This window comes from Rosa rugosa, chromosome 5 (genome assembly GCF_958449725.1).
Source record: "Rosa rugosa chromosome 5, drRosRugo1.1, whole genome shotgun sequence".
NCBI lineage: Eukaryota > Viridiplantae > Streptophyta > Magnoliopsida > Rosales > Rosaceae > Rosa > Rosa rugosa.
The window spans coordinates 34,519,570-34,547,173 of NC_084824.1; the positions used below are offsets into that span (position 1 = coordinate 34,519,570).

General features: G+C 39.1%; 3 long non-coding RNA genes across 4 annotated transcripts; 2 read left to right on the top strand and 1 right to left on the bottom strand.

The window, feature by feature from the left end:
• Positions 1 to 371: 371 nt before the first annotated feature.
• On the bottom strand, positions 372 to 2,756 carry LOC133712859 (uncharacterized). 2 transcript variants are annotated; one of them, XR_009847633.1, is made up of 5 exons: positions 2,496 to 2,756; positions 2,344 to 2,368; positions 2,223 to 2,273; positions 1,348 to 1,414; positions 372 to 660 (listed from the first exon to the last, which is right to left on the bottom strand). It is a non-coding gene; the product is annotated as an uncharacterized LOC133712859 (long non-coding RNA). The 2 variants fall into 2 exon arrangements; XR_009847634.1 differs by having other exon boundaries at positions 2,344 to 2,372.
• Positions 2,757 to 15,813: 13,057 nt separating this feature from the next.
• LOC133712668 (uncharacterized) lies at positions 15,814 to 17,873 on the top strand. Its single transcript, XR_009847540.1, has 3 exons — positions 15,814 to 16,229; positions 16,784 to 16,860; positions 17,643 to 17,873. It is a non-coding gene; the product is annotated as an uncharacterized LOC133712668 (long non-coding RNA).
• A 4,951-nt stretch (positions 17,874 to 22,824) lies between these two features.
• LOC133713010 (uncharacterized) lies at positions 22,825 to 24,903 on the top strand. Its single transcript, XR_009847705.1, has 3 exons — positions 22,825 to 23,265; positions 23,820 to 23,896; positions 24,679 to 24,903. It is a non-coding gene; the product is annotated as an uncharacterized LOC133713010 (long non-coding RNA).
• The last annotated feature ends 2,701 nt before the right edge of the window (positions 24,904 to 27,604 follow it).

A 27,604-nucleotide genomic window follows, 5' to 3' on the forward strand; every position in this document is an offset into this window, starting at 1 on the left:
CCTGCTTCTGCTTCTTCCGCTGGTGTGATGATTGCTTTTAACGGGCAGATGGGGAACTATGGTGGTTATGGCCGGATCTATGAACATGGAGAAGAGTGCTAGGGATTGTTCAATCTCAGCTAGAGGGGGAACTAGTTCTACTTTCTTTGACATGAATGTAGAACAAACTTTCATGGAACAAAGAGGAGAAGATCACCAGGAGATTGAAACCCTTTCAGCGCCGTAATATTAAGCCAATAGGAGCTCGATACGTCGTAGACGTACCGTAGACCTACCAACTTAATACTACAAGACCTGTTGAAAATGCAAATTTTGGGAAAATGGAGACCAAGAAAACTTTTAAGAAAAGACTTTAAATCAACAACCCAACATTTAAATCAACAAGTCTGGAATGCAACAAAATAAAGTGGGCAAGTGCACTGTGATGCCTTAGGGCTTACATCATAACCGAAATGAAAGGAGTTCAACAATAACAATAAAACAAAGGGGTGAGGCGCGCTCCCAGGTAGGCGGACCTCACAGAGTTCAACATGGAAAGAGAAGCTAGTAAATCGATAGAGTACCAAATGGGAAGAACTTCAAGCAACAGGAACAACAACACACGGACTCGGCCAACGACCCACTTCTAATCCAAATCGTCCGGAATGACCTCGTTGTAACCTGAAATGTAGGGGTGAGCATTTCGTCCTCGCTAGCCCAATAGGGGCCGACCCAACCTTATTGAAATCTAATAGGTAAAACATAGCTACTAGAGTATAGATTGCGCGCATTTGTAAAATCAAGTAAAACAAATGCAAACAAAAACAATCATAGTTGTTTCGTTTCAGGAAATCATATGCAGCATGCTTCACACAACTTGGAGCTCCGAGATACTTACCTGCCGGCTAAAGTAAAATAAATCGGTGACCGATCTGGTTCGTCCTGAATTCGAGAACCAGCCAACTACTCTGTAGTCCTTGTGACTACAAGTAGCGAAAGTGTCCATTTCCTGGCTCTGAGTCTCCTATGACTGGTTCACTGTCTGTATTTACCTTTCCTTGACAAACATAGGAGCACAGCCCCCTCCGGAGGTTCACGGTTATCGACAACGTGGGATCCCAAGGAATCTACGCGTTTAGGTCCCATTCACTTTCAGGTCACAAACACAAACATACAAAGGGCACAGTATCTCAACATGCAAGTCTAGCCTCGGTTTTCGTAATCAACAATTATCAGTTCTGAAAACACATGTATCACGAGGCATCGACTAATGAACAACCAAAAACATACTTGCAGGCAACATAATATTATACTAGAGCATTCCACATATAGAAAAGCCTCTAACAGGGAAGGGACAACTCACCCTACCTGGAAAATGCTGGCGTATTCCACACTCTGATGCTTTCCGCTTAAGCTTCCTTAATGATTGTGTTTCCTAAACCATTAATTAGTTTGTAAGTAATTATCCAGGTAAACATCATGATCAACTTTAAGTAATCGCGCATACTAATCCTTTTTATTTCAATGAGGCCATTAATTATTTCTTTCAACCTTTACCAATTTGGGAAACTAACTTCTTTCTTAAAAAGGAAAAACGTCCTTATTGCTCCACTAAACTATCACCCATCCGAGCGACCAAAGTCGAGTCGATCCTCACGTTTTATGAGGTCGGTCAACTTTTGACCTTTGACTTTGACTTCTGACTTTTGACCAAATATTCCTTTATTTACCATTATTTCTTATTTATTAAAAATAAATAAGTAAATAATTATAAATAAAGTTTTACTTTTCCTTTTATCTATTTACTTCTCCTTTTTCACCTTTTTACTTTTACCAAAACTTTTACCTCCACACTTTCACTTTTACCTTTAACCTCCTTTTTACCGAATTTACCTTTACTTTCACCTTCTTCACTTTTTACCACTTTATCAAGATAAAAACTCATTTAATCCAACTTTTACTCTTTTCTTCATTTTCTTTATTTTCTTCCAAAAAATAAAGCCATTTCCTTTTCTTCATCCTTTTCTTTTTCTTTTGGCCAAAATACACAACAACAATTCACCAAAATATTCAACACAAAATTCCAACACTTAGAAAACTAGGCTAATAAAATTCTACTAATTAAATCCTCCTCAAACATCTAATTTTCACAATTTTCCAACAACAACAATAGCTCCACAAAAATCAAAATCAACCAAATAAATTCCAAAAATTCTAGGGTTTGTCCAAAACCCATTCCTTACCCTTTCTTCTTCAAAACTCACTGCCTATTCCTCCTCCTTGGCCTTCTTCACCTACAAATCCGTCCAACATCAATATCACAACCAAAAACTCGAAAACAAGGTTGCATGGGTAGATCCTTACCACAAATCCTTGCCAAACCGGTAGCCTAGCTTCATGGTTTAAGGAGAAATCGGATTCATGCAAACAAAATCACAAATCAAAACCAAAACTCGAATTTAGGAAGAAAGATGTATAGACCGAAGGAATAGAGGCTAGATTAGGAGGGATATTACCTTGATATAAGCTTGGAAAGAAGAAATCACAAAAGCCCCAATTTTAGCTTCGGGTTCTAGGGTTTTTGGAGGATTAAATGGCCAAATTTCTTGATTTTGGTTGGAGAAATGGAAAGAGGGGATGAAGAGAAGAAAATCTGGAAATTTTAGTGAATGATGGGGTTCCGGCGACGGCGGCGGTGCGGCGACGTCCGGCGGCTTCCGGAGAGAGAAGGGGACAGATGAGAGAGAGGGAGAGCTGAAGAGAGAGAGTGAGAAGTGAGAAAATGAGGAAGAGGCTAGGGTTTTGAGAGAATGAGATGCTTAAATACCTCTCCCAATTAATGAGTGCGAAAAGTCGAATATGCCCCTCCTTTTGGGTCAATGGGCTTGAGCTGCTCCTATTTCATTTTCCCCTTAATTTTCCTTAAGCCCATTCCGAAATTACCTCTTCAAACATCCTTATTTCCCCGATACTTCATTGAATCCTTTCGGGAAAATTTTCCAGGCTTGTCCTAAGCCTCGATATTTTAAAAATACTTTTCTAGACCCAAATTGGATTTTCTCTAAATTTCTTAATCCTTTAAATGGCCTCAAAGTCTTAACCTAAGCATGAATACTTGTGTACCATACGAATACATAGTTTCATACGTTATACGACAAATTAAAATAAATAAGAAAAAGTACGGGGGTCTATAATATCTATGGGCTTTGTAGGTCATTTTAATGTGGAGTTAAAGATTAGATCCACATTTTGTGCTTACACATTTGTCAATCACATCTAGCCCTTCATTTCCTTTGATCTCCACCCTCCATTCATCACTTTTGGCCTATAGAAACACCATCCCCTCATTTGGACGTTTTTCATCTATTCCTTCATCCATTTCATCTTCTTCCTCTCTTCATTTCCTCTCCACTCTTCTTAGTTCATATTTTAGGTAGTTTAGGTAGTTTTGTTTAGCCTTTGTGTAGAGAGAGAGGTATAGCATCTTTGGTTGATAATCAAAACCGGAGATTCTATACCTTTTGATCAATCACACTTGTGGATATATTCATAAAGCCTTGTTCTTCATCTTCTCTTTGTGTTTGTAGATTTGTATAGTGTTTTGGGTTTGAGGAAACCGAAAATACTATACTTTGAAGCATCACATCTTCTTGGTTTGCATCTAGAAAGCTTGTGGGGGGGGGGGGGGGGGGATTGATTCATCTCGGTTTGGTATTGACACACCAAACCTGTGGGTATTGTGACTTTTTCTCACCATCTTTCTTTTTATGATGTATTACTCTTTTAAAGCTTTTATGTATATTTCCATGAGTTGTGAGTAGAATAAATTTGGGGCTAGAGTTTAGCCCTAGCCGAATTTGTGTACAAACTATGTAGTTAAATTTAATATGCATCTTAGATTTGTCACCTAAGATTGGTAAGTGTTGATAATTTCATGGAAGTATGCTAGGCTTGACAAACTTATTAAACTAAAGCATGTTGCAAATGTAGAAATGGTAATCTTGTGATAATCAAATAAGGTTGCTTGGGTCCTTACAATTGGGCTTATCATGTGGATGTGGCTTAGGTGTCCGATAAAGGGATCTTAGCTTGCATTTACATAGGTCTACTTGTGTCCGATAATCAAGGAATAGGTAGAAACTAAGAGGTTTGTAGGAGAGTTATGTCCGATAATCAAGGTGTAGCTTAAATACATTCTCTAGTATAATTGTTTCTTGGTTACTCGATAATCAAGAGAACCGAGGGGGATTCCATCTTGGTATGAGCATGTTAGATTTGGTTACTTAGATTTGTCATAAAGGAGTTTAGGTGTGATGCCTTACAACCTATTTATCTCATTGATCAAAGTCTCTATTATATTTTGTTTTTATCAGCTTAGTTTATTTTTGTGCAACTTAGTTTACTTTATAAATAGGGAAAATTTCGCAAACAGTACACAAAGTAAATGTCACTAATAATTCTTATACATAAAGTTTCAAACCAAACATTTCGGTACACGAAATCTGAAACTCGACCCACTATCAGTACACGACGTCAATTTTTGACACCAAAATGTCTGTTATGCCCTCAGTTTTTTTTTTTTAATAATATTTTTTTTTCTATTATTTTTTTTCCTTCTTTTTTTCTGTTATTTTTTTTCCTTGGTTTTTTCTGTTATTTTTTTCTATTATTTTTTTCCTTCTTTTTTTCTGTTAATTTTTTTTTCCTTCGTTTTTTCTGTTATTTTTTTTCTATTATTTTTTTTCCTTCCTTTTTATCTCTTTCTTCTTCCTTCTTCCAGGCTCACTCACTCACTTCCAACGCCGCCTTCCTCACCTCCACGCTCACTCCCTCGCTTCCAACGCCGCCCTTGCCCTCCAATTGGTGAGATTTATGGTTCTACAGCTTATATTTGTAACTCAGCCAATATTTAGTCATGTGAAAAAAAAAAAAGAGATAAAAACGAAGGAAAAAAAAAACGAAGGAAGAAAAAAATAACAGAAAAAATGAAGGAAAAAAAATAATAGAAAAAAATAACAGAAAAAATGAAGGAAAAAAATAATAGAAAAAAAAAACAGCAAAAACGAAGGAAAAAAAAATAACAGAAAAAATGAAGGAAAAAAAAACAGAAAAAATGAAGGAAAAAAAAAACAGAAAAAACGAAGGAAAAAAAATAACAGAAAAAAAAATTTATTAAAAAAAAAAGAACTGAGGGCATAATGGACATTTTGGTATCAAAAATTGACGTCGTGTACTGATAGTGGGTCGAGTTTCAGATTTCGTGTACCGAAATGTTTGGTTTGGAACTTGATGTATAAGAATTATTAGTGGCCTTTACTTGGTGTACTGTTTGCAAAAATTTCCCTTATAAATAATTAAAATCAACTAAGCCGATTCACCACTTTACCATTATAAATATCATTATTGATAGTTTTGGCTTCCAAAGGGCCGAGACTATTAATTTGCAAAAAGATAGAGTCGCATGTGTTTTTGTAGGTTTTTTTTCACGGTGATCTAGCTAGGATAGAGTTACTCAATCTTTTGGGTACGATACTCTCACTTTCCCCTTACTAAAACTCGACCTCCTATACTTGGGAGTATGGCACATCAAACACAAATTTGCACATAGTTTTCATACTCGTGATGCACCCAACAAGTAAACTCAACTGAAATGACTCAACCACACATACTTATAATTTTCTCAATTTAAGAATAAATTAAAGCAACCAACAATTAAGTCCACCAAACACCCTTTCAACTCTAGTGAATAATCACACATTTCAAATATGAAACCCATGTCCCTCTTAGACAACAAAAGAAAGAATACACTCGAAACTCTCTTTTAAAAATGTGTACTCATGAGTCCTAATAACACAAGTTACTCCTATACTAGTACGTTGGCAAATAGACTAAAGCTCTAACTGATCGTAACTACTCACCCGACCAAAGGCATGGTTCCCGATATACTTGCCTCAGTTATAACTGTGACACCAGGTCTCCTCATATAAGAAAACATTTAAAAAGATCCCACATGACCCAAAATGCTACACCAAAACTCAAAGTACTCTTTCAACACAATATAAATCAACAATTGCATGATACATCACATTCCCGAAAAGAGTAAATTTCTCAAAAAAAAAAAAAAAACATGAATAAAATCACAATTATTATACTTATCACAATGCTACACCATCAAGATATATATTTCGCGTAAATACACAAACACACACACACAAACACGTAGTCATCCACTCAGGAATGTCACTAATACCAACTAGCAGTCCACAATCGCAAAACTCGAGAAAATCATTTTTATAATAAAACCTCATTTTAACTTACCTATGAACTGTAGATGATCAAGTTCGTATAATTTAAAATAAATATTTATTTCCAGAAAATAATTTCGCGATTAAACTGAAACAATAAAGGGAACTCTGTTCATAAATGAACCTCGTGAGATTTACTCAACTCAATGTCCTACTGCGTCTTCTCTCACAGCCGAGATAAAGTGCAGAACACTCTCCGTCAATCACCTAAGTAAAATAAGGTCTCAACTTTGTACACGATTAACGAAAGCGGTTATGGTTCGAACCCAGCACTTGAACAAAAAATCGAAGATTTCGTCAATCGAGATAAGACTCCTCCGAGACCTCCCAAGGTCTCGGAACGCTTCTAGGATCAATTTCTCACAATTATACGACGATCTAACAGTCGGATCCTCATGGATCGCAAATTGAGTAAACCGAAACGATGCTAAACCTAACATGCTTCAAACGATCACAACATGACCCCATAATATATCAACACGCTTGTATCAATGAGTAGGACACAACAAAGAAAATAGAAGCATAAAACGTGCCGCTGACAACCCCTAAACTTGGTCATGAAACCTATGCCAAAATCTTCACAACAACAAGCCCAACAACTTTCATAACTACAATGAAGTCTAGAAACGAAAGGATTTGCATGAATTTACCTTGAAAGTTCAAGAATTCGGAAATACCCTAAAATTCAATTTTGTTAGATTCTTCTTTCTCGTTGCAAATTGATTCAAGCTACTTGGAGGGATTGATGTACGTTTCAAGGGATTCAAAACCTGACCGGTGGCACAGCTAGAGGTGGTTGGAAAGTGGAGAACTCACAACAGATCCGAAACAGCGCAGGCACCACGCTTTCTGCCTTATTACGTCGTCCAGGCGGCTATTCGCCTTGCACCACCACAGATTGAAAGAGAAGGAAGAGGCGGTTCGAATGGGGCTAGTGGCGATTGGTGGCCAGATGGCAGAGATATGGCCGAAAAATGAAATTGGGTCTAGTTGGCGGCTGAGAGAGAGAGAGAGAGAGAGAGAGAGAGAGAGAGAGAGAGAGAGAGAGAGAAGGATCGAGGTTTTCGGATTTGGAAACCTGGGTTTTTTTTTATATGTTTCTAATTTTTTTCTATTTATACTAAATTTGCAAAAAAAAGTATTTAACTTATGTTGACCATAACTTTTTCATACGAACTCCGATTTTCGCGTCCTGCATGTTCACGAACTAGTATCGACGCGCTCTACTATTTATGTGAAGGAAGTTTTCACAAAATCGTAAATTCAACCCTTGGAGCGAAGAGTTCTGAGCAATTTATTCGTTCAAAATAATTTCTATTTCACAATTAACATAAGAACAAGGCACTAAAACAATAATTTGTACTAACTGGACTTTATTAATCTCGAGAAAATTATAAGAAATTAATATGAAAATCCAGGTCATTACACGAGGTAAGCATCGCCTTTGGGGTGGAGCACCATGGTGATGGCCAACGGTGGTTGTAGGTAGGAGAAGGATTTCCGGTACGGCAAATGAGTCAAAGTAGAGAATGATGGAGAGTAACAGTTATGGCAAAGAAGAGAAAATGAGGGTGCGTAAGATTGAAAAGAAGTGGTGGATGATATGAATCAAGAAGTTGCATTAAGCTAGCCTCCACCAGGATGATCATCAATGCCATACACTCTGGCAGCCTCTTGAAAGCGTTTACAAGAAGACTGAAGCAGTTAGAGAGGGATTAATATTGGATCCTTGGTATACATTGCGGAATTTCAGCCATGTATGTACCAAAATGCTTCATTTTGATGAGCAAACTATGAAACAGAGTGCTACAAAAGTTAAAGAGATTTGTTAGTTTGAATAACAAATATATATGCTTCATGATTACAGATTGCAGAGAGATCAACCACTCAAAAGAATGGAAAGAGTACAAGAAGTATATTCGAGAGTTATCCCATTCATGATGGATTCAATCCTACTTAATTCTAATTATAGAAGAATATGGAAGGATTGTAACTGACATCTACAATTAGAGTGTAGTAATAACATAACTGAAAACCTTCCATATCCTTCCATATTCCTTATCGTTCTTCACGTGGTTCTAGAGGTGCGTGCTTCAACCAACAATAGTCGTTCCAGAATCGTGGGCCTGGTCAGTACCTCATATGCGACCACCGTCCATCACCGACTTCTCCAAGGATTTTGGGGCCTCCTCCCATCTCTTGTCCACCTGTGCAATGCTAGAATTGTCGTCAATATGGTCATATTTACTCAAAGTGCCCCTAAGCACGTATGTTTAACATCATGCATGTTGCTTTCTCTTCTGATCCAAATTGGTATCTTGATTCAGGCGCTAACAACCATATGAATCATGCTGCACGCTCCTTCACTTTGTCTACCAATTACTCACCTACTGATCAAGTTGTTGTTGGTAATGGTGATACTCTTCCCATCACTCAGTCTAATATTGTTTCCTTTTCCTCTGGATCTTTTACCTTTTGCTTCTCTGATGTTCTTCAGGTTCTTCAATTCGTAAAAATCTCTTGTCTACTTAGTTTACTAATGATTTTCTTGTCAATATTACCTTATTTCCTTGGGGCTTTGTTATCCGTGACTTACGGTGCTATTCTATTTCGATGTCCATGTAATGATGGTCTTATCCCATCTTTCTAAACCTTTCACCTCTTTCCAAAACCGCTTTTATTTCCATGGTCCTCTCTTTGGCATCATCGTCTTGAACACCCATCCAATAACGTGATCAGCACTCTAGCTTCTAGTTCCTTATTAGATTTTCCTTTTCGTTTATTCTAGGGCTGGGCATAAACCGATCCGGATGTGTAAAACCTGCCGAATAGGCCCGGAAAACCGGATCGGAGACCGAACCGGGCGAAATACAATAGAAAAACTCTCTATTCCGAACCGGACCGGATTTTTCCGGTTCGGGACCGGGTTCAGCCTCTGAACCGACTGGACAGAACCGTACCGGCCGAATAATTAATTATTTAATTTTTATTTAAATTAACATTATTTTTTATTTAAATTAGTTGTCGAATTCTCATTGGATGCAATCAGGTTGCACATAAAATCTATTGTACCTGATTCCTCTCAAGAAAACCCTAATCTCTTGTAATACCCCAAAAATTCGTAATTAATTCCTAAATACTTCGGGAATTATGAAAGAGTTCGTTGATACAATTTCATGGTTCGTGGATGGAGCGGTAGTATTTCGGACGATTATTTATTCGAAAAGTATGGTTTTAGGGGGGGTGCGATGGTTGAATTTTTATACGTTAGGATTCTGTGAAAACTTCCTTCACGAAAGTCGTAGAGTGCGTCGATACGAGTTCGTGCATATGTGGAATGCGAAAATCAGAGTACGTATGAAGAAGTTATGAAGGATTGAAAATTTGGGAAATTTCTATAAATATGAGAAAAATCCGGATTTATTCATAAATCCCAAATTTTTCCTCTTTTTATATTTTCCTCCCCAAAACTCTCCGTTCTCTCTCCTCTCCCACGCTGCAGACCCGCTCGACCCGACGCCAGCGGCGCCGTCGCGCGTCCTCCCCACAACCCGGCCCTCGCCGAGCTCGCCTCGAGCCACCCAGCCGCTCCCTGAAATCGCCTTGCACCGCCGCCGCACGCAGGGTTGGATCGAAGCCCTTCACCGAGCCCCAAACCCGACCGGGCCGGTTCTTCTCCACGCCGGCGTTGCACGGGCCGATCTTCCCCGGTTTTAGGTTGTCTTCCTCCCCTGATCATCCCCATATAGGCCTTGCATCACGATTTGGGGTGTAGAGCGCTAGATCAAGGTTTGACTTTTTCGATGGTCTTGATTCGATCTGGAATCTGATCAGACGGACGAGATTAATCCAACTTCCAAGCTTGATTTAGGACAATCTAGACCGAATTTCACTTAGCTCCAGGTATGAAAGTTGATCATCCCTTCATTTTGAACAAGTTTGTAGTTAACGACTTTTGCATCGAAGGTGGTTGACCCGGCGTTGACCGCCACCATTGACCACTCACTGACCGCCGCTTGTGGTGGCTTGTGGCAGCGCGTCCGACCTTATTTTTGTGTTCTGTTTTCATATTATTCATCTACGCATCGATACGGTCGTTTTGATATATTATAAGGTAATTTTGGTGATCACATGCTTAAGTTGTGAATTTTAGCGTTTTAGGGTTCACGGTTCGATTGTTTTTTGATCCATGAGGATTCGGCCATCCTGTTGACTTGAAATTTTGATAGATTGATCGTATAAGTATTCCAGAGACCTCGAGTGGTCTTGGATGAAGTTTCACCTCAATCGGCATTACTTTCAGAATTTTAGGGCAAATGGGAGTTCGAAATATAATCGTTTTCGATTTGTGGACTAAGTTAGGATCGTATTGTACTTAGGTGATTGACGGAGCGTATTTGAGTTCTTATCTGCGGTGAGAAGACGCAGCGGGATTTTGAGGTGAGTAAATCTTACATGGTTCATTTACGAACCGAACTAATTAATTGTTGGAATTGTGTGATAATTGTAAATCGTTTTCAAATTTAATGCTTTGTTTGAAATAATATGAACTCGATCGACTACGGTTCATTGGGCTACGGCTCCCAGGTAAAAAAATGAATTTAAGTATAAAATGAATTTCTTGGTTTTAAAATGTGTGAACTATAGTTGGTATTAGTGGTCATTCCTGCGTGAATGACTACGTATATATATATTTACGTGGCATATATATATGTTGATGACATGACGTGGTGATATGCGTATGATTTGTGAATTATTTGGATAATAATTCTGAGCATTTACTCTTTTCGGAAATGCAATATATCATGTGATTGATTGATGTGATTGTGTTAAAGAGTATCTTGGGTTGAGTGTAACATTTTGGGTCATGTGGACTTTTAAATGTTCGGTCTGAGGACCTTTTGTCACATTGGTGATCGAGGCACATATATTGTATACTTGAACCTCGGCCGAGGTGTCAGGTTACAATTCAGTTAGAGCTCTAGTCTGTCTGCCAAATGTACGGTTTGGGGGATAACTTCGCATTATCGTGCTCTTGGGTACATTGTACTGCTTGGGGGATAACTTTGTGTTACCGTGCCCTTGAGTACACATTTTTAAAAGAGAGTTTCAAGTGGTTTCTTTCTTTTGATGTCCAAGAGGGACTTGATTTTCATATTATGGGTGAGTTGAGATAATATGAATTATATTGTTTGATTCAATTGATTGGTTTGATTGTAATCTCCTGAACTAAAATTCGACGCAGGGATTACTATAGTTTGAATTGGGTGACTTTGGTGATCTCCTGAACTAAACTTTCGATGCAGGGATTACTAATTGTTACCTAGTGTGATTATATGTTTGGTTGTGTTTTGTGGAGTTAAATGTTGTTGCTTTAATTTATCTCACGAGTTGAGAAATTATAAGCATGCGTGACGTGAGTCACTTTATTTGAGTTTAATCATACGGGCTTAAAAAGCTTACCGGGTTTGTTTTGTTCATTCCCGGTGCACTATTCTATGGTGTAGGGGTTATTGTGCAGGTTAGAATATCGATTAATCGTCGTCGAAGCTGAGGTTTACGTTGGGTAGCGTGGACGTCGAATGGTACTCTTAGTTTTAAGTCTTCCGCTGTGTAGTGAGTGTGGTGGGTGCGTTTACTTATTGAATTGTTATTCAGTTTAATTGGTAAACTCTCGGAATGTAATATGTGACTCTAAAGTACGAGTCGGTATTGACATTGTTAGCTCAGTTTGTTTAGTTGCTTGATTTAATTGAAAAAAATTTCTAAGTGTCTTCTTGTGATTGTTGAGTTTTTGCGTTTCGGATTTGAATTTATTTATTCAAAATTCGGGGTGTGACATCTCTCTCTCGGGTTCTCATCTCTCTCGGGTCTAGACTCAAACGACCCTCTCACAGCTGCCGACCAACGAGACCAACGCCGCCAACCAAGCCGCCTAACAAAGACGCTGACCTGCACAACGTCGAGCCCAACCTTCGACTTCGATCTGCACTTCTGCACAAAGCCTTCGATCTACACTTCTGCGCAAAGCCTTCTATTTGCACAACGTCGAGCCCAACCTTCAGCCTTCGACCTTTGATCTGCACAATGCCGACCTTCAACCCGCCTTCGATCTGCAGTTCTGCACAGCGCCACAGTCGCCAACAAACACCGAAACCGCACCGGGCCGAACTGAAAATTCGGGTAACCCAAATACGTCGGCCCAGTCCATTATAAAATAGTTTTCGGTCCAAATTTTAGCCTAACCGATCAATGTGGGTCGAACTCGGGTTGGGCCCAAAACCAAGCCGGCCCGACCCACACCCTCCCCTAGTTTATTCAATAAAGATTGTAGTCATTGTGCTTTGGCTAAATCAATTAGACATTCCATTTCGTCTTGCGAACATTGTTCTGTCACTCATTTTGATTTAATTCATTTTGATGTTTGGATGTCCCCTGTTCTTTATGTTCCTGGGTTTCGCTACTATGTCTTATTTACCAATGATTATACTCGCTACTCTTGGATATACTCGCTACTCTTTCATTTTGATGTTTGGATGATTATACTCGCTACTCGTGGACGGAGCGGAAGTGTTTTAGATTGATTTTTATTCGAAGAATATGGTTTTAGGGGGGTTGCAAAGGTTGACTTTTTATTCGTCAGGATTCTCCGAAAACTTCCTTCATAAAAGTTGTAGAGTACGTCGGTACGAGTTCGTGGACATGTAGAACACGAGAATCGGAGTTCGTATGAGAAAGTTATGAGCGTTTGAAAATTTGGAAAGTTCTATATATCGGAAATTTCCATTTTTATTTTCTGAAGTTTCCAAAACCGGAAACTTAGAAACTCTCCGTTCTCTCTCCTCACCCGCGTCTGACCCGACCCGAACCCAGAGATCCAACCCCGTTTTTTCCGGCGAGCTCCAGCGACGAAACTCTCCAGATCAGTTCGTCTCCTTGCTTCGGTCATCTCTCTGGTATCCTCTAGCAGCGATTCTCGGTGGTGGTGGCGCTAGAAGGTGGCGAAGTTTGGTGTATTGGGACCCAATCGGTTCTCCGATCTCCAACGTCAGCGAGGCTTCAATTCGTCTTGGTTGAGCTCAGAGCAGCTTCCTTGATCGATCCTTGGTGGTTGTTTGGATCGATTCACGTGAAACTTGGTTCAACTCGGATTGAACAGTGATCCACGGCTTGCGAGGTAGTTTTCGACCCTTGATGCTTGTTTTCTGACTTCGAGCTAGTTATGAAAATTCACAAGCATGCTTAGATGAACATTTTTGATGTTGGGAGTTTTGGGAAATAATGAGTTTTGGCCGGTGGCGGCGTTCTGGCCATCTAGGGGACTGTTTCTGGTATTATATATGTTCTACTCATTGATACGAGCGTTTCGATATATAATATGTAAATTTTGGAGTTCGAATGGAATTGTTATGATTTTTACGGTTTCATACTGGTTGATTTATTCGATCCGTGAGGATCCAAGCATCCGATCGACTTGTGAATTGGACTTATCGATTATGGAAGTATTCCGGAGACTTTGGGAAGTCTCGGATGTGGTTTCTCCTCGATTGGCGTAACTTTGGGAATTTTGGTTCGATTTAGGGTTTCGAACGTTATTCCTTGTGTTTCATTGACTGAATCAAGGCTGTACGTTCCTTAGGTACTTGACGAAGTATTCTTGGACGGTTAGTTGGTGGTTAGGCTGTTTCTTTTTGTATTGAAGACGCAACGGGAATTTCAAGGTGAGTAATCTCACAAGGTTCATTAATGAACGGAATACCTTTATCGTTTTGAGAGTTATTTAGTAACTATAAACTATAGTTGGTATTAGTAGGCATTCCAGAGCGAATGACTAGGTATATATATATTTACGTAAAATATATATGTTTTGGTGGTTTGTGGATTTATGAAAACAATATGCATGAAATGATGCTTTTTATTGTTTTGGGTTATGGCTTTTCTGAAAACAAATGATTGTGGAATTGTTGATTCGATTTGTTTTGAAAGGCGTTGAGATTTGGGTGTGAAAACAATATGCATGAATTGATTCTTTTTATTGTTTTGGGTTATGGCTTTTCGGAAAACAAATGATTGTGGAATTGTTGATTCGATTTGTTTTGAAAGGCGTTGAGATTTGGATATGAAAACAATATGCATGAATTGATGCTTTTTATTGTTTTGTGTTATGGCTTTTCTGAAAACAATGATTATGGAAATGTTGATTTCGATTGTTTTGAAAAGCGTTGCGATTTGTGTAATGAATCGTTGAAATTTGTGTGATGAATCTTTGTCATGATTACTATCTATGTGATGACCCGTGGAATTTGTGTGATGATCTGGAGGATAATTGCTATCTGTGTGATGACCCGCGAAATCTGTGTGATGATTTGTAGGATACTTGCTATCTGTGTGATGACCCACGGAAATCTGTGTGATTATCAGTAGGTAATCACGCCTTTGGCCGGACGAGTGGTTACGTTTTAGATAGAACTCTAATCTGTCTGCCATATAGGTAATTCATGGGGTAACGGGAACTGGTTATTGATAACTCATGACATTACGTGCTTTTAGGGAACAAGGTGTGAGTTGCTTCTATGTTATTTTGATAGAAATCAAGTGTGAGTTGCTTTCTATGTTATTTTGATAGAAATCAAGGTGTGAGTTGTTTTCTATGGTACGATTATGGTATAATTGATAGAAATCAAGTGTGAGTTGCTTTCTATGTTATTTTGATAGAAATCGAGTGTGAGTTGCTTTCTATGGTACGATTATGGTACAATGGATAGAAATCAAGTGTGAGTTGCTTTCTATGTTATTTTGATAGAAATCGAGTGTGAGTTGCTTTCTATGGTACGATTGATAGAATTCAAAGTGTGAGTTGTTTTCTATGTCACATTTGATAGAAACCAAGGAATGTGTTGGTTTCTATGTTTCGTTTTAAAAGGAACCAAGGTGTAAGTTGCTTTCTTTTATTTCGATTTGACAGGAAATTAAAGTGTGAGTTATTCTCCTTTATTTCGTGTTTTTAAGGAATCAAAGCGTGAGTTGTTTTCCTTATTTCTGGTGTGAGTTGTGTTAACTATTTTGAGTTACTCATACAGGCTTGCAAAAGCTTACAGGGTTTGTTGTGTGACAACCCGGTACACTATTCAAACGGTGTAGGGGTTAATCCTGCAGGTTAGGATAATCGGGGCTGGAGTGGAGGTAGTGCCTTTGCAGCTTTACGGTAGGAAGCCATTTTTGTGACTTTACCGTTGATAAGGACTGTAATACCCCGAAAAATCCAAATTAAATTCCATGGTTTTTTAGAAATGATTTCACGATAGTAGGAGCGAGTACGAAGCTTGGAAAAGTTGTGGAATTAGTTCGAACGATTTTATTTTCGAAAACGAACGTTTTTAGGGGGTCAACAAAGTTGACTTTTTATACGTTCAAAATTTGGGAAAACTTCCTTCATGAAAGTTGTAGAGCTCGTCGATACGAGTTCGCGGACATGTGGAACGCATTATTTGGAGTTCGTATGAATAAGTTATGAATATTTTAAAATTGAGAATTTTCTATAAATACAAAAAATCAGATTTCTCAATAAGGAAACCCGAAAATTTCCAGATTTTTCTCCTCCTCGCTGCCTTGGCTTCACGGCGTCGCCACGACTTCATCCGGCCACCTATGGCCATGAAATTGATATCAATCTCTTCGCCTTGAAACCAGCTTTCCATTCATATATGTCTTGCATCCTATCATTCACCATAGACAACGAATCGAAGCAAAGAAGGTCAGACCATTTTTCATGCATTTCTTCAAATTCCAGCCAACTCCGGCAAAGGTAGGAGGGGAGACCAACTGGGCTTTGTTCGCCTTGCCATGCTCTATAAACTCACCAAGTTTCACATCTCGATTCAACCCGAGGAAGACGAATTTCAGATTTGAGCGATTTTGGGCGATTTCGGCCTCTTTCTTCTTGAGGTAATTTTCGACCACTTCCGGTCATTTTTAGACTTCATGCTAGTTAGGAAAGTGGTTGGGCTTGATGAGATGAAGAGGAGCAGCCCGGCCCCGACACCATTGGCGGTGGTCGGCGGCGGCTCTGCCACTAACTCCGGCGGCCCTTTCCGGCCAACTCCGGGGGTCAAAAATATAGTTTCTGTGCATTTTTAGATTCTATATTTCAATACAATCATTTCGATATATTATACGCAATTTTCGGATATCGTATGATTTAGTTATGAATTTTACGATTTCGAACGATTTCGATTGTTCGATTAATGATCTGTGAAGATCGGACCGTCTGATGGACTTGTAGTTTTGATATGTTGATCGTATGACTGTCCCAATGACCTTGTGTGGTCATGGGCGAAGATCCGACCGTTGGATCTTCGTATAATTGCAAAACAGTGATTCGGGAGGCGATTCGTGAGAATCCGTCCGTCGGATTTTTATATAAGTTAGAATCCGACCGTTGGATTGTCGTTTAAGTATGTTTTGGAATTGTTAGCTAAATTCAAGTCACATTTGATTAGGTGATTGGCGGATTGATTTGGCGGACGATTCGTAAAATCGTTGTTGAGCTGTTTAGAAGACGCAACGGGAATTAGAGGTGAGTAAACCTCACGTGGTTCATATTACGAACCCAATATATTTAATTGCTTTATTTTGCAATCATATGAACTATTGTTGGTGTATTAGACATTCCTGTGTGAATGTCTGTATATATATTATTACGTGAAATAATATGTATTGTTGGAGTTGTGTTGAGTTATTGTTGAGAAACAATATATTGTGAGAGGTGTTGAGTTTTATTGTTGAGGAACAATAAATTGTTGTGATCTGTGGAGATCACTAGGTCACGAGGTGACCATGGCATCTATTAGTGAATCACGCTCTCGTACCGGGCTGGTGGTTATTAATAGTATTAAATCGTAATCACGTCTGTGGCCGGACGAGTGGTTACGTTCAGTTAGAGCTCTAGTCTGTCTGCCAAATGTGGAGTGACCTTATGAGTGAAATTGAGAGTAACTCATAAGTGTCTATATATATGTGGTAACCTTATGAGGGAAATTGAGAGTAACTCATAAGGGTCTATATATATATAATGAGTCTGTCTGCCAATTGTTGAGTAGTGATGTGAGGGTAATGTTGAGGTTACTTGAGACTGTGAGGGGTCTTATGTGAGAAGTGTTGAGGATACTTGAGTCTTTTAAGAATGAGTTCTTAAAAGAGAGCCTCAAGAGTATCCTTCCTTTTATGGTGATCGTGTTGAGTTATAATAATTGTAAGGAAATAAATCAACAATTCTTTCTTGTTTACTCATACTGGCTGTAAAAAGCTTACCGGGTTTTGTGTTGTTGCAACTCCCGGTACACTATTCAAATTGTGTAGCGGGTATTCCTACAGGACAGGAGAACCAGGACGGTGATCGTGCGGTTAGTGCAATTGTTAGAGTTTTACAGCAATTGTAAGTTGTGAGGTGTGTTATGCTCATTTGAGCTTTACAATATTGCTTGTGAGAGTGAATTGTAATAATGAACTCGAAGTTTCGAGATTTGGATTTTGTAATTGTAATTATTCATGTTTCGGATTTGAATTTACTATTCAAAATTCGGGGCGTGACAGTTTGGTATCAGAGCGTAAGGTACATATTTGGTGATAATCAGTACCTCCCGAGTGATGGCCCGTTTGCAGCGGATCCCCATCATATACTCTTCGGTACTGGTAAAATCATTGGGTATGTCTTAGTATGGGGTCTAGACAACGTGTAAGTCCGTAGGACGGTAGAGTTGTCTACTAAGTTCGTATTAGAATAAGTTTAGTTTCCGCGAGTTGTGATCTTCGAGGAATAGGAACCTCTGGATTTAACTCTGATGAGTCGGTGAGGTAGAGGTCGAGTCTGATGTAGGGACATGACCTTTCTATGGAGACAGTTGAGGATGAGGTGGAGGCATTAGAGGTTGAGTTGCCTAGTCTACCTGTAGTTGATGTGATGGATGTTATTCTTGGGTTGAAATGGTGAAAGAGATTGAGACCCTAGGAATAGTTGAAAAGAGAATTGATCTCACCAACTCAAGATGATAGGAGTGTGAGAGATTATGAGACAGAATTCTCAAGACTATATTGGTGTTCGAGTGTAGTGATGTAATTTGGGAGATACTTATGTTACCTTTAATAAGGGTAGTATGTCAAGTGATCATGGCATAGGTTGACTTTGTAAGTGAAGTGGTGGAGCTTGTGTAGCTTCTTTGAGTTATCACCTTTGAGGAATGGGAACCTTTGGATTAAACTCTGGTGGAGTTATTGAGGATGGTTTTCACGAAAAACAGTATCCTTATGTGCATTGTAGTCGTTGGTTGTTGGGGTCATGGTGTTTGACCAATGCTTGTATCTAAAGTCGTTACGAGTATTTGACTAGTAGTTGTGATACTTTCCATTAGTTGGATATGCAGATGTTTTGAGTTGAAGAATACTTAGCAGTTATTGGTTGCTTAGTGATGGAATTGTGTTATAATGGAGCATTCATTCATGCACAGTTGTTTGGTGTTTAGGATAGCTACTATATATTAGCTAAATGTCGGGGTGTGGTTTGAGATCTGCGGATGGTATTGGAAATTATTGTGGAGTGCTGGTTCACTGACTATTGTTGAGTAGTAATGCATAATTCGTTGTTACTATGATGGATTTTGTGTATGGTTGACTTATGGGAAGATTGATATGACCTCGTGATAGGATTGACTGTGAAGAGACATTGTGTTGATGTATGAGCTTAGGTAATAACGTTGTTTTCAACTCTAGGAGTGCTAGGGTTGTATAACTAATTTATGAGGCCAGATACTGTTGTGAGGACAGATTATGGATTATGACGTGGTTAGTGTGAAGTGCTATAATCACAGAATTTTGACCCACTAGATGTTGACTTACCACCAAATGAGCAGTGAGGTGATTCGTGGGTGAGATACTGAGTGTGGTACCAGTATCGATTAGTGGATGCTAAGATGGTACATATTGCTTGTTGAAGCAATTGATAGATGGAGTGATCGAGATTTTTTTTAGAGTTGTAAGTGTAACTCTAAAGATGTGGGTTTTTCCTAGCTAACTCAGGAAGTGTTTAGCTTTATTAATCCCTAATTCTAGCGACGAAATTATTGTGTTTGGTTTGACTCAGAGGATACTAGCTTGACCTCTGTGTGACTTAATTGATTGCTAGGTTTTGAATGATTGTTTGTGATAAATCATTTTGAAAGATGTGTGCAGCAGAGTCTCGATGGTTTTGAAATGAGTATTAAGTGACCAAGGTTCGATCCTTGGTGTTGTTGTGGTTAAACAAAAAAAGAAAAAGAAAACATGCACACAATCTTATTGATTTTATATTACAAAAAGGGAAACGAGGACTATGCTATACTAAGCCTAGTCAGCAGCTCCGGATGGGTTGAGGCTGAGCTCAAGAGAAACGTTTGAGCCACTGTGGTAACCGCCTGAGCCACCAGAATAGTAACCAAAAGCGCTACCTTCCTCGGAAGTAGCCTTCAGGTTACCAAAGACGTCCTCGCCGTGCACGGGGAACAGAGGAAGAGTTTGAACCTCCTGGTGATCTCCTCCTCGTTGTTGCAGGGATGTTTGTCCTCCTGTTGTGCCAAAAGAGTTGTACTAGTATTAGTGTTGAAGTGTGAGGAAGAATATGAAACAGAATTTAAATCAAGAAATCCTTCATTACCAGTAGAATAGGTGGAACCAAAGTTGAGATCAATGGATCTACCATCATCAGTAGAACTAGTGGACCCAAAATTGATGTCAATGGATCCACCAGCTGGCCCAAAATTGATGTCGATGGATCCACCAGCACCAGTAGAACCAGTGGACCCAAAATTGAGATCAATGGATCTACCAGTACCAAGAGAACTAGTTCTCATGGGCACTGGAGCAGCCTGATTACACCTATTCATCTGCTTCTCTCGAGCCCTGACGTTCTGGAACCAAAAGTAAATGTTCTTACCCTCAACATACCCATACTGGTTCAGCTGGAGACAGATCTCGTGGATCTGCTCTGTAGTTGGGCACTTAAATCCCTTGACGTAGTAAAGATCCTTGAGGATTCTTATTTGTTCTGGAGTAGGAATCCACCTGGTACGGCTTCGCCAGAAATCCATGTTGGCACTACTTCCAGCTGCTTGGGTGTTTCCTCCCTCCTCTGTTGGTTGCTGTTGTTGTGGTTCCATTTGTTGCGGGGTTTGGAGCTCCATTAGTTGCAGAGTTCGTGGCTCTTGGGTCATGGGGTGAGAGGATGTGGAAATCGAGGAATACATGGTTTAGTGTTTGAGGGAGATTTTGTTAGAAGGATTGGAGTTGTTGAACTGGTGATTGGAGATCTGAGATTCTCAGAGGAAAGATGAGATCGAATCTTCAAATGGAAGAAAAGATCTGAGAAAGAAGGATTGAAGATTTGGAGGAAAAGATTGAAGATCTGAAAGTTCAGAGGAAAGATGGGATTGAATCAACTAGATGGGAGAGAAGATCAGAAGAGAAGGATTGAAATTGATGAAGAAAGGATTTGAGAAGAGAAAGGCTGAAGAGTTGAGAGAGAAAGGCTTGAGCTCGGAAGAAAATTTCTTTTCTTTTGGAGTGAACAGTTTTTCCCCAGAATGCACCTATTTATAGAACAAGGTGAGCAGATCTCCACCGTTGGATGAACGATCTCAGAATTTGAATCCACGCGTTGGATTAAAGTCATCCGAAAACCCGGAAAAGTTGTTGGCGCGTGGAGAGCGTGTAAGGGGACAGGCCGAACCTCGAGATGCTGTGGCAGACAGCTTTAGCCGAAAGCAGATTTGACTGCCGTAAATCACGGAAGGGATAAGCCGTGACACAAGTGGGCCGTACTTGGGCCTGTCTCGGATCAAGGCATCACTGTAGCTGTGGGTGGAGGCCTGATGGGCCGAGTTTCAGAAACAGTTTTGGACATGATGGGCCGAGTTTCTGAAACAGTTTTGGATGAGTTGGGCCGGATTTCTGTAACAGTTTTGGATACGTTGGGCTGGGTTTCTGCAACAGTCTTGGATGTTTTGGGCCGAATTGTTGAAACAGTTGAAACAGTTGGTTTAAATAAAAGGATTGGTATGGATAATAACGTGAGCAGCCGTGCTCGAGTGGTTGAGTGTACAGTTCGTGTACAAGAGGTCTGAGGTTCGAACCTCGCCTCTTGTTTATTTTTATTATGTTCGTTTATGACATAATAAGTATAAAATTTGTACACATTATATTAAGCACAGCTTGTGCTCCAGTGGTTGGGGGACAAAGGTTTCGTGCGGCAGGTTGAGGTTTCGAACCTTGCCTCCCCCGTTATTTTATTTATGTCGCTTATGACATAATAAATATAACACGTGAGCATATATTAATGAAGGCAGCTCTTGCTTCAGTGGTTGGGAGCAAAACCTTCGTGTTTGAGGTCGGGAGTTCGAACCCTACCTCTTACAAATATTTTTGGGTCTCGTATATGCTTGATATACGGACGTATATACGGTATGTACGGTATACATACGTATATACGGTCTGTACAGTATGCATACGTATATACAGTTGTACGATATGCATACGTATACACGATCTGTACGGTATGTATACGTATATACGGTATGTACAATTTCATACCGTAGCCGAGCTGGAAGTTGGTGGGCCGATTGGTAGGCCCAAATAGTAAGCCCAATTGTTCGGCCCGAATAGTAGGCCCAAATGTTAAACCCAAAGTGGTTTGGGCCGGTTCGAAATTTGGATGGTTCGGTTTCTTCGGCCCAATTGACCAGCCCTAATGCTTAGCCCAAGGATTGAACAAGCCCAAGTCATCGTCACTGGGTGACATATTTTATTGGCGTGCTTTTGGGGATGATTTGTTTTGAGTGATGCATCTCTATTGTTGTGAAGAATGGTGCATGCTTGAGTTTTACTATAGAGATTTACCGTGATGCTAATTGAGTAGCGAAACACTTTGTGGGAGTGTTTACTGTGCTTGTATGCCAGTACAGAGTGATGATCTATGTGAAGATCTATGTGAAGATCTATGTAAGGATCTATAAGATGATCCACGTGATGATTTTGTGTAATTGATGTGGAGTGATGTTGAGCAGTTGTTTTGTGAATTTACATTGTGATGAAAGGATTTAGTGGCCCTAGGAATGTATTTTTATACAAAGGATTGTGGCTTTGTAGATTACTACAGATTTGGAAAAGATGGAGATTCTATGATTAGGTCAACCTTAATCGAGAGGAATTGACTTACGCTCAAATTTCGGGACGAAATTTCTTTAAGGAGGGTAGATTGTAATACCCCGAAAAATCCAAATTAAATTCCATGGTTTTTTAGAAATGATTTCACGATAGTAGGAGCGAGTACGAAGCTTGGAAAAGTTGTGGAATTAGTTCGAACGATTTTATTTTCGAAAACGAACGTTTTTAGGGGGTCAACAAAGTTGACTTTTTATACGTTCAAAATTTGGGAAAACTTCCTTCATGAAAGTTGTAGAGCTCGTCGATACGAGTTCGCGGACATGTGGAACGCATTATTTGGAGTTCGTATGAATAAGTTATGAATATTTTAAAATTGAGAATTTTCTATAAATACAAAAAATCAGATTTCTCAATAAGGAAACCCGAAAATTTCCAGATTTTTCTCCTCCTCGCTGCCTTGGCTTCACGGCGTCGCCACGACTTCATCCGGCCACCTACGGCCATGAAATTGATATCAATCTCTTCGCCTTGAAACCAGCTTTCCATTCATATATGTCTTGCATCCTATCATTCACCATAGACAACGAATCGAAGCAAAGAAGGTCAGACCATTTTTCATGCATTTCTTCAAATTCCAGCCAACTCCGGCAAAGGTAGGAGGGGAGACCAACTGGGCTTTGTTCGCCTTGCCATGCTCTATAAACTCACCAAGTTTCACATCTCGATTCAACCCGAGGAAGACGAATTTCAGATTTGAGCGATTTTGGGCGATTTCGGCCTCTTTCTTCTTGAGGTAATTTTCGACCACTTCCGGTCATTTTTAGACTTCATGCTAGTTAGGAAAGTGGTTGGGCTTGATGAGATGAAGAGGAGCAGCCCGGCCCCGACACCATTGGCGGTGGTCGGCGGCGGCTCTGCCACTAACTCCGGCGGCCCTTTCCGGCCAACTCCGGGGGTCAAAAATATAGTTTCTGTGCATTTTTAGATTCTATATTTCAATACGATCATTTCGATATATTATACGCAATTTTCGGATATCGTATGATTTAGTTATGAATTTTACGATTTCGAACGATTTCGATTGTTCGATTAATGATCTGTGAAGATCGGACCGTCTGATGGACTTGTAGTTTTGATATGTTGATCGTATGACTGTCCCAATGACCTTGTGTGGTCATGGGCGAAGATCCGACCGTTGGATCTTCGTATAATTGCAAAACAGTGATTCGGGAGGCGATTCGTGAGAATCCGTCCGTCGGATTTTTATATAAGTTAGAATCCGACCGTTGGATTGTCGTTTAAGTATGTTTTGGAATTGTTAGCTAAATTCAAGTCACATTTGATTAGGTGATTGGCGGATTGATTTGGCGGACGATTCGTAAAATCGTTGTTGAGCTGTTTAGAAGACGCAACGGGAATTAGAGGTGAGTAAACCTCACGTGGTTCATACTACGAACCCAATATATTTAATTGCTTTATTTTGCAATCATATGAACTATTGTTGGTGTATTAGACATTCCTGTGTGAATGTCTGTATATATATTATTACGTGAAATAATATGTATTGTTGGAGTTGTGTTGAGTTATTGTTGAGAAACAATATATTGTGAGAGGTATTGAGTTTTATTGTTGAGGAACAATAAATTGTTGTGATCTGTGGAGATCACTAGGTCACGAGGTGACCATGGCATCTATTAGTGAATCACGCTCTCGTACCGGGCTGGTGGTTATTAATAGTATTAAATCGTAATCACGTCTGTGGCCGGACGAGTGGTTACGTTCAGTTAGAGCTCTAGTCTGTCTGCCAAATGTGGAGTGACCTTATGAGTGAAATTGAGAGTAACTCATAAGTGTCTATATATATGTGGTAACCTTATGAGGGAAATTGAGAGTAACTCATAAGGGTCTATATATATATAATGAGTCTGTCTGCCAATTGTTGAGTAGTGATGTGAGGGTAATGTTGAGGTTACTTGAGACTGTGAGGGGTCTTATGTGAGAAGTGTTGAGGATACTTGAGTCTTTTAAGAATGAGTTCTTAAAAGAGAGCCTCAAGAGTATCCTTCCTTTTATGGTGATCGTGTTGAGTTATAATAATTGTAAGGAAATAAATCAACAATTCTTTCTTGTTTACTCATACTGGCTGTAAAAAGCTTACCGGGTTTTGTGTTGTTGCAACTCCCGGTACACTATTCAAATTGTGTAGCGGGTATTCCTACAGGACAGGAGAACCAGGACGGTGATCGTGCGGTTAGTGCAATTGTTAGAGTTTTACAGCAATTGTAAGTTGTGAGGTGTGTTATGCTCATTTGAGCTTTACAATATTGCTTGTGAGAGTGAATTGTAATAATGAACTCGAAGTTTCGAGATTTGGATTTTGTAATTGTAATTATTCATGTTTCGGATTTGAATTTACTATTCAAAATTCGGGGCGTGACAGGGTACTTAAATGTAACACGAAAATAGAGAAGAAGAATATACAAAGGTAACGAAAATAATATGTATTTATAGACAACAATTCGAAATATATAGGGAATACAAGTTAGAACTAATTTAGAAATCCTACTCCTACTAGAATACATTTTACAAGTCATAGTCAAGTTAGGAATCCATATACAACAAGGAATACTAATCATACACTAATTAAATACATGTAGGAAACAAAATCCCTAAAGAACACCACCAAAAATCCCTAAAAAACACCAAACATGTTCCTAAAATACACCAAAATACTATTCACGAAATTAAAATATATTTCAGATTATTAACATGTTATTTACGATTTACATGCATACTAAAAACCGAAACCGATTTACATATTTACAAGAACACAAAACATAAAAGATTAGGGGGGTTTTAAAGATCAAAATATAAATTTTCAGAAAACAAATAAAAGAATAAAATTGTTTTTATATACATAGGTGGGAAAAGAAGAATTTTGAAAATAATTTATCAAGAACCATTCAAGATCAATCCATTCATGCATCTTAATCTTTCTTAATCACCAAGGAACGACATCAACCAAGACACAATGATCAAAGCAACCAATGTCCCTTTTAACTTTCTTTCTTTAATCAATTGAATTAGCAAAGCACCAAGACAATCTATTTTGAAAACCCGACATCACACAATCAAAGCAACTGCGTTGAAAATTCGTTTTCAAATCATTAAGTTCAAGAAAGAATTGATAAACATGCGAATCCAAGCACTCAAAGCAAGTCAAAATCCCATGCATAATCTGATTTTGACTCAAATCAAGCCTTTACTACTTATTTGAATTAGGGTTACAAAGCATAAACCTAATTACTAGCAAGTTACATGCAAGTCTTCCTATGTTTGCAACCAAGAGAATCATTAACATGTAATGAAGCACAAAATCAGATTAACAATCCATATATTCGGCAACTAATCAAGATCAAGAACACATAAACACATCAAACAATGAAAAGATCAAAATTGCATTCAAAAATAAGATAGCATACTCAAAAGTTTAGGTTCACACATAGAAAATCCAAAGCAGAAAATCTATCTAACAATTACACCAAACCGTGAATATATGTATAGTAGAGCATATGAACAACCCTTAATTACGTCCCAAAGATCCAAAGCAGCTCCAAGGTGTCGCAACAAGTGAAGAACACGGCAATGGAAGAGGATGGCACGGCAAAGCTCCTTCAAGATTGTGAAAACCTGAAACTAGAGAGAACAAGTGAGAAATCGAAATTGTTGAGAAAATTGTTCACCATGAGATGTCATAAACACTAGGTTTATACAGGAAGATGCCCCAAAGCTCTCCCAATTCGTTCATACTTGAGTTCTCCTAGTTTGTGTTGATTTAGGACATCATTGGCACAAGACAGATTTCCAGCAGAATTGACCCCAGTGCACTAAATCAGTTATAACTTCTTCTAGAAAATTGATATCGACAAACCATAAAAATCTCTGGAAACTAGACATCCGTAGCTTTCCAACCATATAAAGATCATAATTTTTCAAGCTCTGAGCTATTTTTGACACTCCGTTGAAGTTGACTGATCTGCACAGGCAGATTTCGGAATCTGTAATGGATTTGACTTTAAAGCATAACTTGTGTCCAATTAGGATTTCTTTGCCGTCACAAGCCTCTCACATGTCCTTCACGCCACTTCTAGATGCTTCATGATCCTTCCTTTAGCTCTCCTAGCCTCCACAGGTCTCCTAGTGCAAGTAGAACTCCATATGCAAGTAGGTTTCCTAGTCAAATACTGCTTCCTTTTGCCAAAATATTTTGGACTCTTCCGGAACCTTCTTGAGTAATCCTTATCCAATAGGGACTCCTTGTCACACTAGGTTTCCTTATCTGAGTAGAATTGGGTTTCCTTGTCCAAGTAGAACTCCTAGTCCAAGTCAGCTTCAGACTCCTACTCCAACTGGGATTTCTTTTCCTAATCAAACTGGGAGAACTTCCATTTCTTCATTTTCCTTTATTTCTGCTCATTTCTGCGTCTCTTGTAGCATTTCTGGTCTTTGAGACTCCATTTTACCTATAAAACACAAACTAAGTTAAATTGATCAGGTTAAAGGAAATAACTTAGCACAATATAAGGAGTTAGACATTATAAACATGGCATTTATGCTCCTATCAATAAACTATAAAACAAGGACACAAATCAAACCTTGGAAGAACGAAAACTCAACTTACCCCAAAAACTAAATATCCTCTCCTCTCAATTAAAAGCCAAACTCGAAACCTCACCTTCAACCCCTCCCAATCAACCACTCAAATCCCAAACTCGAAAACCCCTAAAACAGGGACAAAGAGATCAATTCAAAGAAAACCAAAATCACATAAGAACCGAGCCCAAAAGAACTGAGAACAACTCACATAAGAAGCCAGGTGCAATCACACCTGAAAATTAGATGAGATAATTACCGGTTAAAGGTTCAAACTTTGGAACCCTAACTTCAAATTCGAAACCCCAATATATGAACACCTTGTGATTGGGAGAGTATAGTCAAGCAGCTTACCCAAACTCAATACGCCGCCGCCAATCGAGTGACTTATTCGAAACCACAACATATATCAACACCTTCCAATTTACGAATAGGGGAGGTGAATCAAATTGGAGAAGAAGGATATCGATGAGCGAGAT